Raw genomic sequence first — 12,532 nt, forward strand, 5'->3', positions numbered from 1 at the left:
CAGGGTTCTTCCCCATCCTTCAGACACAGGGGCCTGACAGCGCTCACTAGAGGTCTTCTTCACTACTGTGTAGTCCTGGTTATGGAGAGACACAGTAATAAATATCACTCCATACATCTCCAGAGTCCCTCCCCTCTCCAGTCATGTCCATCTGTTAGTAACATAGATAAGATGATATAATGTGACATCATCAGAATCTCTCACCTCTCCAGTAAGCCGGAAGAGGATCTCTAGGGTGAGATTTATTATACTCTCCACCATCTTGTCCCTGTCCCTATCCATCCTTGACAGGTCAATCAGGAGAAGGATCTTATATAGAAGATATCCACTGAGCGGATCCTATATTGTAGGAACCTGAATGGAAAGACGATGGGAAATCTTACAAAATCTCATGTAAAATACAATTACTGGAGATAATAAGAGGAGACATCGGAGGAGATAATAAAGTGTAGATGTTGTGTTCTCTTCTTTTATATGGATGAGAACATAATTTCAATAGTTTGTCAAGGCTGTTCATGCATGTTTGTGGTCAATGTAGTGTCAAAGCATACCTAACCTGTAGGCAAACACTTGTCCATCACGGGTCACAGCGGTAATGCCAGCATAAAGCAGTCATCTGGTAGATCAGTTCACAGATATAGCGATCAGACCCAGACCTCAGAAGTCTTGTCACTTAGGATAAAGCATAAATACAAATCATCTTGGAACTATTCAATAGAGAAGGTGGCAACACCAACCATCTTTATACAATAGATGCTACATACATCCCCAAATCCCTGTGTTTTTTTTACACCTCTTGTTCTCCACTGGTTCACAGTTTATCTATCTGGGTGCTGGATTTGAATTTCAGAATCCATTTGAAACGGATTTGTCACGCAAATGAAAGAAACCGAGGGGAACGGAAATCATTTAAACTGATCTGTTTTAATGGATTCGTCTGTAAAGCGGAACCGTTGTTCGCGTATTCTTTTCTATTCGAATGGATCCGCTTTAAAGGTGTGAGGCGTGTCTATGGTGTATTTAAGCAGTGAAACCTCCATTTAGGCTCTTTGTGTTTTGGGACCATGTTGCCTGCACACTTACTTCGGCGATTGAGGTTCTACTCCTTAGGCTGAGTTCAGACGGGCGAAATTTCCGCGCAGGTGCAATGCGGGAGGTGAACGCATTGAACCCGCACTGAATCTGGACCCATTCATTTCTATGGGGCTGTGCACATGAGCTGTGATTTTCACGCATCACTTATGCGTTGCGTGAAAATCGCAGCAAGCTCTATTTTGTGCGTTTTTCACAATACGCAGGCCCCATAGAAGTGAATGGGGCTGAGTGAAAATCGCAGGCATCCGCAAGCATTTTTCACACGATTTTCACGCACGGTTGCTAGTAGACGATCGGGATGGAGACCCGATCATTATTATTTTCCCTTATAACATGGTTATAAGGGAAAATAATAGCATTCTTAATACAGAATGCATAGTATAATAGCGCTGGAGGGGTTAAAAAAAAATATAAAATAATTTAACTCACCTTAATCCACTTGATCGCGCAGCCGGCATCTCTTCTGTCTTCTTCTTTGCTGTGTACAGGAAAAGGACCTTTGGTGACGTCACTCCGGTCATCACATGATCCATCACCATGGTGAAAGATCATGTGATGGACCATGTGATGACCGTAATGATGTCACCACAGGTCCTTTTCCTGTACACAGCAAAGAAGAAGACAGAAGAGACGCCGGCTGCGCGAGCAAGTGGATTAGGTGAGGTAAATTATTTTAAAAAAATTTTTAACCCCTCCAGCCCTATTGTACTATGTATTCTGTATTAAGAATGCTATTATTTTCCCTCATAACCATGTTATAAGGGAAAATAATACAATCTACAAAACCCCAATACCGAACGTCTGTGAAGAAGTTCGAGTTTGGGTACCAAACATGCCGATGTTTACATTACAATGTTTTGCACTCGCGCGGAAAAATCGCACATGTTCCCGCAACGCACCCGCACCTCTTCCCGCAACGCCCGTGTGAACCCAGCCTTGAAGAGAGATGGCAAACACGTGCCCAGAAAAGAAGACTACCCCGGTATTGGGTCCACCTAATTACTTCCAAACAGATGACCAGAGGCGTATTTTCCGACCTGTATTCGGAGCATTGTGCGCATCCAGAAAAAATGTTCAACTATATGCACATGACCATTGAGAGTTTTGACAAGCTACTGCAGCAAATTTCTTCACGCATAGAAAAACAAGATTTCCGATTCAAAAAGGTCAATTTCTCCTGCAGAGCGGCTGATGGTGAACTTAAATTAAGGATTGTCCTAATTTTTTCGGTACAGCAGTTTGTATGATTTCTTTATACTTATTAATCATTTTTCTTTTTTTTTAGCAGATTTCTTGCTACGGGGGAAAGTTTGTCAACTCTGCATTATGGGAATTTCAACCCTCTACTATATATAATCCGTGATATTTGTCACGCCTTGTGGGAGGCATTGCGTGAGGATTACATCCCACATCCAGCCACAGAACCGCCTACCACACACTTTATTAACCCACCGAGGGATATGTGTGCAGACAGCCTATCACACACCTTATATACCCACCGAGGGATATGTGTGCAGACAGCATATCACACCTTATATACCCACCGAGGGATATGTGTGCAGACAGCCTATCACACCTTATATACCCACCGAGGGAAATGTGTGCAGACAGCCTATCACATATTATATACCCACTGAGGGATATGCATGCAGACAGCCTATCACACACCTTATATACCCACCGAGGGATATGTGCGCAGACAGCCTATCACACCTTATATACCCACTAAGGGATATGCATGCAGACAGCCTATCACACACCTTATATACCCACCAAGAGATATGTGTGCAGACAGCCTATCACACCTTATATACCCACCGAGGGATATGTGTGCAGACAGCCTATCACACCTTATATACCCACCGAGGGATATGTGTGCAGACAGCCTATCACCCCTTATATACCCACCAAGAGATATGTGTGCAGACAGCCTATCACACACCTTATATACCCACCGAGGGATATGTGTGCAGACAGCTTATCACACACCTTATATACCCACCGAGGGATATGTGTGCAGACAGCCTATCACACCTTATATACCCACCGAGGGATATGTGTGCAGACAGCCTATCACACCTTATATAACCACTGAGGGATATGTGTGCAGACAGCCTATCACACCTTATATACCCACCGAGGGATATGTGTGCAGACAGCCTATCACACCTTATATACCCACCGAGGGATATGTGTGCAGACAGCCTATCACACCTTATATACCCACCGAGGGATATGTGTGCAGACAGCATATCACACCTTATATACCCACGAGGGATATGTGTGCAGACAGCCTATCACACCTTATATACCCACTGAGGGATATGCATGCAGACAGCCTATCACACACCTTATATACCCACCAAGAGATATGTGTGCAGACAGCCTATCACACCTTATATACCCACCGAGGGATATGTGTGCAGACAGCTTATCACACACCTTATATACCCACCGAGGGATATGTGTGCAGACAGCCTATCACACCTTATATACCCACTGAGGGATATGTGTGCAGACAGCCTATCACACCTTATATACCCACTGAGGGATATGTGTGCAGACAGCCTATCACACACCTTATATACCCACCGAGGGATATGTGTGCAGACAGCATATCACACCTTATATACCCACCGAGGGATATGTGTGCAGACAGCCTATCACACCTTATATACCCACTGAGGGATATGCATGCAGACAGCCTATCACACCTTATATACCCACCAAGAGATATGTGTGCAGACAGCCTATCACACACCTTATATACGCACCGAGGGATATGTGTGCAGACAGCTTATCACACACCTTATATACCCACCGAGGGATATGTGTGCAGACAGCCTATCACACCTTATATACCCACTGAGGGATATGTGTGCAGACAGCCTATCACACCTTATATACCCACAGAGGGATATGTATGCAGACAGCCTATCACACACCTTATATACCCACCGAGGGATATGTGTGCAGACAGCCTATCACACCTTATATACCCACCGAGCCTGCTCAGCACAATTAACTTCCTTCATAAGCTACACGCTGCTGATATCGAAAGTAGCCATTTACCACCGGCTCCCATCCATTTATCCACAGCCATACATGTCCCTGCCGCTCTGACATCTCTAATGCTGCCTTACTGTTAAAGAGATTGAAATGGTTTGGATACAGTCCTAGGAGACCCCAGGGCGTCTCATCTCTACTCATCTCCACTTCCCAAAAATGGAATGAAAGGTGATCCAAAAATTAAGCCACAAAAAAGATAGCCCCCCCACCCTCTATCAACAAGGAAAAAATATTAAATTAGGGCTCCTAACATACATATTTACAAAAACTAATTATTTTTTTGTTAAAAAAGTGTTATTACTAACACAGTGAACGATGTAAAAACAAAACCTAAAATCCAATTATTGTCTACTTTTCCCAGATGTGATTCATACGACTAATATCTGCTGCCTCGTATGCCTCTCACTAATATTATTGTGATTATGTCCTAAATGAATGCTGTACCCCAGTAATCCTGACAGACAATGGCGGTGACTGTACACATACCTCCACTGGCACCGCTGTACACTGCATGTATCGGGGAGTGGAGAGAGAGACTAGTAGGCTAAAGGACCTTTCATGACTTCATGACCATGTGACTGTGTGTGGGAGGAGTCAAGCTCCAAGGTGTGCTGTTTTAGGTAAAGGACCTTTCATGATGTCATGATCATGTGATGTTGTATGGGATGAGTCAGATTCCAGGCTGTGCTGCTAGAGGTGAAGGACCTGTGATGATGTCATGACCATGTGATCATGTGTGGGCGCAGTCAGGCTATGGTTAGTAGTATCATACTCCGCTGCGCTTTACAGACGTCAGCATTAAATTGGGGCTCACAGTCTAAGTTCCCCATCAGTATGTCTTTGGAGCGTGGGAGGAAACCGGAGAACCCGGAGGAATGGAAACCCACGCAAACATGGGAGGAACATACAAACAACAACACAGCTCTGCACTGTACATTATACACACACAGCTCTGCACTGTACATAATACACACACAGCTCTGCACTGTACATTATACACACAGCTCTGCACTGTACATTATACACATAGCTCTGCACTGTACATTATACACACAGCTCTGCACTGCACATTATACACACACAGCTCTGCACTGTATATTATACACACAGCTCTGCATTGTACATTATACACACACAGCTCTGCACTGTACATTATACACACAGCTCTGCCTGTACTTATACACACAGGACTGCACTGTACATTATACACACACAGCTCGGCACTGTACATTAAACACAGAGCACAGCTCTGCACTGTACATTATACACACACAGCTCTGCACTGTACATTATACACACATAGCTCGGCACCGACATTCTACACACAGCTCTGCACTGTACATTATACACACAGGACTGCACTGTACATTATACACACACAGCTCTGCACTGTACATTATACACACAGCTCTGCACTGTACATTATACACACAGCTCTGCACTGTACATTATACACACAGCTCTGCACTGTACATTATACACACACAGCTCTGCACTGTACATTATACACACAGCTCTGCACTGTACATTATACACACAGCTCTGCACTGTACATTATACACACAGCTCTGCACTGTACATTATACACACAGCTCTGCACTGTACATTATACACACACAGCTCTGCACTGTACATTATACACACAGCTCTGCACTGTACATTATACACACACAGCTCTGCACTGTACATTATACACACAGCTCTGCACTGTACATTATACACACAGCTCTCACTGTACATTATACACACACAGCTCTGCACTGTACATTATACACACAGCTCTGCACTGTACATTATACACACAGCTCTGCACTGTACATTATACACACACACTGCACTGTACATGCTTTACCACACGCTCTGCACTGTACATTATACACACAGCTCTGCACTGTACATTATACACACTCTGCACACATACACTGCACTGTACATTATACACACAGCTCTGCACTGTACATTATACACACAGCTCTGCACTGTACATTATACACACAGCTCTGCACTGTACATTATACACACAGCTGCACTGTACATTATACAGTACATATATACACAGCTCTGCACTGTACATTATACACACAGCTCTGCACTGTACATTATACACACAGCTCTGCACTGTACATTATACACACAGCTCTGCACTGTACATTATACACACAGCTCTGCACTGTACATTATACACACACAGCTCTGCACTGTACATTATACACACAGCTCTGCACTGTACATTATACACACAGCTCTGCACTGTACATTATACACACAGCTCTGCACTGTACATTATACACACAGCTCTGCACTGTACATTATACACACAGCTCTGCACTGTACATTATACACACAGCTCTGCACTGTACATTATACACACAGCTCTGCACTGTACATTATACACACAGCTCTGCACTGTACATATATACACACAGCTCTGCACTGTACATTATACACACAGCTCTGCACTGTACATTTACACACACAGCTCTGCACTGTACATTATACACACAGCTCTGCACTGTACATTATACACACAGCTCTGCACTGTACATTATACACACAGCTCTGCACTGTACATTATACACACAGCTCTGCACTGTACATTATACACACAGCTCTGCACTGTACATTACACACACAGCTCTGCACTGTACATTATACACACAGCTCTGCACTGTACATTATACACACAGCTCTGCACTGTACATTATACACACAGCTCTGCACTGTACATTATACACACAGCTCTGCACTGTACATTATACACACAGCTCTGCACTGTACATTATACACCACAGCTCTGCACTGTACATTATACACACAGCTCTGCACTGTACATTATACACACAGCTCTGCACTGTACATTATACACACAGCTCTGCACTGTACATTATACACACACAGCTCTGCACTGTACATTATACACACAGCTCTGCACTGTACATTATACACACAGCTCTGCACTGTACATTATACACACACAGCTCTGCACTGTACATTATACACACAGCTCTGCACTGTACATTATACACAGCTCTGCACTGTACATTATACACACAGCTCTGCACTGTACATTATACACACAGCTCTGCACTGTACATTATACACACAGCTCTGCACTGTACATTATACACACAGCTCTGCACTGTACATTATACACACAGCTCTGCACTGTACATTATACACAGCTCTGCACTGTACATTATACACACAGCTCTGCACTGTACATTATACACACAGCTCTGCACTGTACATTATACACACAGCTCTGCACTGTACATTATACACACACAGCTCTGCACTGTACATTATACACACAGGACTGCACTGTACATTATACACACAGCTCTGCACTGTACATTATACACACAGCACTGCACTGTACATTATACACACAGCTCTGCACTGTACATTATACACACACAGCTCTACACAGTACATTATACACACAGCTCTGCACTGTACATTATACACACAGCTCTGCACTGTACATTATACACACAGCTCTGCACATTATACACACACAGCTCTGCACTGTACATTATACACACAGCTCTGCACTGTACATTATACACACAGCTCTGCACTGTACATTATACACACAGCTCTGCACTGTACATTACACACACAGCTCTGCACTGTACATTATACACACAGCTCTGCACTGTACATTATACACACACAGCTCTGCACTGTACATTATACACACAGCTCTGCACTGTACATTATACACACAGCTCTGCACTGTACATTACACACACAGCTCTGCACTGTACATTATACACACACAGCTCTGCACTGTACATTATACACACAGCTCTGCACTGTACATTATACACACAGCTGCACTGTACATTATAACACACAGCTCTGCACTGTACATTATACACACACAGCTCTGCACTGTACATTATACACACACAGCTCTGCACTGTACATTATACACACAGCTCTGCACTGTACATTATCACACAGCTCTGCACTGTACATTATACACACAGCTTGCACTGCACATTATACACACACAGCTCTGCACTGTACATTATACACACACAGCTCTGCACTGTACATTATACACACAGCTCTGCACTGTACATTATACACACAGCTCTGCACTGTACATTATACACACAGCTCTGCACTGTACATTATACACACCGCTCTGCACTGTACATTATACACACAGCTCTGCACTGTACATTATACACACAGCTCTGCACTGTACATTATACACACAGCTCTGCACTGTACATTATACACACAGCTCTGCACTGTACATTATACACACAGCTCTGCACTGTACATTATACACACACAGCTCTGCACTGTACATTATACACACGAATCTGCACTGTACATTATACACACAGCACTGCACTGTACATTATACACACACAGCTCTGCACTGTACATTATACACACAGCTCTGCACTGTACATTATACACACAGCTCTGCACTGTACATTATACACACAGCTCTGCACTGTACATTATACACACACAGCTCTGCACTGTACATTATACACACACAGCTCTGCACTGTACATTATACACACAGCTCTGCACTGTACATTATACACACAGCTCTGCACTGTACATTATACACACAGCTCTGCACTGTACATTATACACACAGCTCTGCACTGTACATTATACACACAGCTCTGCACTGTACATTATACACACAGCTCTGCACTGTACATTATACACACAGCTCTGCACTGTACATTATACACACAGCTCTGCACTGTACATTATACACACAGCTCTGCACTGTACATTATACACACAGCTCTGCACTGTACATTATACACACAGCTCTGCACTGTACATTATACACACACAGCTCTGCACTGTACATTATACACACAGCTCTGCACTGTACATTATACACACAGCTCTGCACTGTACATTATACACACAGCTCTGCACATTATACACACACAGCTCTGCACTGTACATTATACACACAGCTCTGCACTGTACATTATACACACAGCTCTGCACTGTACATTATACACACAGCTCTGCACTGTACATTACACACACAGCTCTGCACTGTACATTATACACACAGCTCTGCACTGTACATTACACACACAGCTCTGCACTGTACATTATACACACAGCTCTGCACTGTACATTATACCACAGCTCTGCACTGTACATACACACACAGCTCTGCACTGTACATTATACACACACAGCTCTGCACTGTACATTATACACACAGCTCTGCACTGTACATTATACACACAGCTCTGCACTGTACATTATACACACAGCTCTGCACTGTACATTATACACACACAGCTCTGCACTGTACATTATACACACAGCGCTCATCCCCCTGTACATTATACACACAGGCTCTGCACTGTACATTATACACACAGCTCTGCACTGTACATTACACACACAGCTCTGCACTGTTACATATACACACAGCTCTGCACTTTACATGATACACACAGCTCTGCACCTGTACATTATACACACAGCTCTGCACTGTACATTATACACACAGCTCTGCACTGTCCATTATAAACACCAGCTCTACACTGTACATTATACACACAGCCCTCTGCGACTGTACATTACCCACACCAGCTCTGACACTTTACATTTATCACACACACAGCTCTACACTGTACATTATACACACATGCTCTGCCACCTGTACCTTATACACACAGGCTCTGCACTGTACATTATACACACCAGCTCTGCACTGCACATTAACAACAGCTCTACACTGTACATATACTACACAGCTCTGCACTGTACATTATACAACCACAGCTCTGCACTGTACATTATACACACAGCTCTATCACTGTACATTATACCACACAGCTCTGCACTGTACATTATACACACAGCTCTGCACTGTACATTATACACACAGCTCTGCACTGTACATTATACACACAGCTCTGCACTGTACATATACACACAGCTCTGCACTGTACATTATACACACAGCTCTGCACTGTACATTATACACACAGCTCTGCACTGTACATTATACACACAGCTCTGCACTGTACATTATACACACAGCTCTGCACTGTACATTATACACACACAGCTCTGCACTGTACATTATACACACAGCTCTGCACTGTACATTATACACACAGCTCTGCACTGTACATTATACACACAGCTCTGCACTGTACATTATACACACAGCTCTGCACTGTACATTATACACACACAGCTCTGCACTGTACATATACACACAGCTCTGCACTGTACATTATACACACAGCTCTGCACGTACATTATACACACAGCTCTGCACTGTACATTACACACACACAGCTCTGCACTGTACATTATACACACAGCTCTGCACTGTACATTATACACACAGCTCTGCACTGTACATTATACACACAGCTCTGTACATTATACACACAGCTCTCACTGTACATTATACACACAGCTCTACACTGTACATTATACACACAGCTCTAGCACTGTACATTATACACACAGCTCTACACTGTACATTATACACACAGCTCTACACTGTACATTATACACACAGCTCTACACTGTACATTATACACACAGCTCTGCACTGTACAGTATACACACAGCTCTGCACTGTACATTATACACACAGCTCTGCACTGTACATTATACACACAGCTCTGCACTGTACATTATACACACAGCTCTGCACTGTACATTATACACACAGCTCGCACTGTACATTATACACACAGCTCTGCACTGTACAGTATACACACAGCTCTGCACTGTACATATACACACAGCTCTGCACTCGTACATTATACACACACAGCTCTGCACTGTACATTATACACACAGCTCTGCACTGTACATTATACACACAGCTCTGCACCGTTACATTATACACACAGCTCTACCTGTACATTATACACACAGCTCTGCACTGTACATTATACACACAGCTCTGCACTGTACATTATACACACACAGCTCTGCACTGTACATTATACACACAGCTCTGCACTGTACATTATACACACAGCTCTGCACTGTATTATACACACAGCTCTGCACTGTACATTATACACACAGCTCTGCACTGTACATTATACACACAGCTCTGCACTGTACATTATACACACACAGCTCTGCACTGTACATTAACACACACAGCTCTGCACTGTACATACACACACACAGCTCTGCACTGTACATTATACACACACAGCTCTGCACTGTACATTATACACACAGCTCTGCACTGTACATTATACACACAGCTCTGCACTGTACATTATACACACACAGCTCTGCACTGTACATATATACACACACTGCACTGTACATTATACCACACAGCTCTGCACTGTACATTATACACACAGCTCTGCACTGTACATTATACACACAGCTCTGCACTGTACATTATACACACAGCTCTGCACTGTACATTATACACACAGCTCTGCACTGTACATTATACACACAGCTCTGCACTGTACATTATACACACAGCTCTGCACTGTACATTATACACACAGCTCTGCACTGTACATTATACACACAGCTCTGCACTGTACATTATACACAGCTCTGCACGTACATTATACACACAGCTCTGCACTGTACATTATACACACAGCTCTGCACTGTACATTATACACACAGCTCTGCACTGTACTTATACACACAGCTCTGCACTGTACATTATACACACAGCTCTGCACTGTACATTATACACACACAGCTCTGCACTGTACATTATACACACACAGCTCTGCACTGTACATTATACACACAGCTCTGCGTACATTATACACACAGCTCTGCACTGTACATTATACACACAGCTCTGCACTGTACATTAACACACAGCTCTGCTCTGTACATTATACACACACAGCTCTGCACTGTACATTATACACACACAGCTCTGCACTGTACATTACACACACAGCTCTGCACTGTACATTATACACACAGCTCTGCACGTACATTATACACACAGCTCTGCACTGTACATTATACACACAGCTCTGCACTGTACATTATACACACAGCTCTGCACTGTACATTATACACACAGCTCTGCACTGTACATTATACACAGCTCTGCACTGTACATTATACACACAGCTCTGCACTGTACATTATACACACAGCTCTGCACTGTACATTATACACAAGCTCTGCCTGTACATTATACACACAGCTCTGCACTGTACATTATACACACAGCTCTGCACTGTACATTATACACACAGCTCTGCACTGTACATTATACACACAGCTCTGCACTGTACATTATACACACAGCTCTGCACTGTACATTATACACACAGCTCTGCACTGTACATTATACACACACAGCTCTGCACTGTACATTATA

General features: G+C 43.3%; 1 long non-coding RNA gene across 1 annotated transcript; it reads right to left on the reverse strand.

Moving 5' to 3' along the window:
- Positions 1-299: 299 nt before the first annotated feature.
- Positions 300-4,699, reverse strand: LOC122939877. Its single transcript, XR_006390198.1, has 3 exons — positions 4,651-4,699; positions 552-672; positions 300-354 (listed from the first exon to the last, which is right to left on the reverse strand). It is a non-coding gene; the product is annotated as an uncharacterized LOC122939877 (long non-coding RNA).
- Between the last annotated feature and the right edge of the window lie 7,833 nt (positions 4,700-12,532).

This window comes from Bufo gargarizans, chromosome 6 (genome assembly GCF_014858855.1).
Source record: "Bufo gargarizans isolate SCDJY-AF-19 chromosome 6, ASM1485885v1, whole genome shotgun sequence".
NCBI classification, from domain to species: domain Eukaryota; kingdom Metazoa; phylum Chordata; class Amphibia; order Anura; family Bufonidae; genus Bufo; species Bufo gargarizans.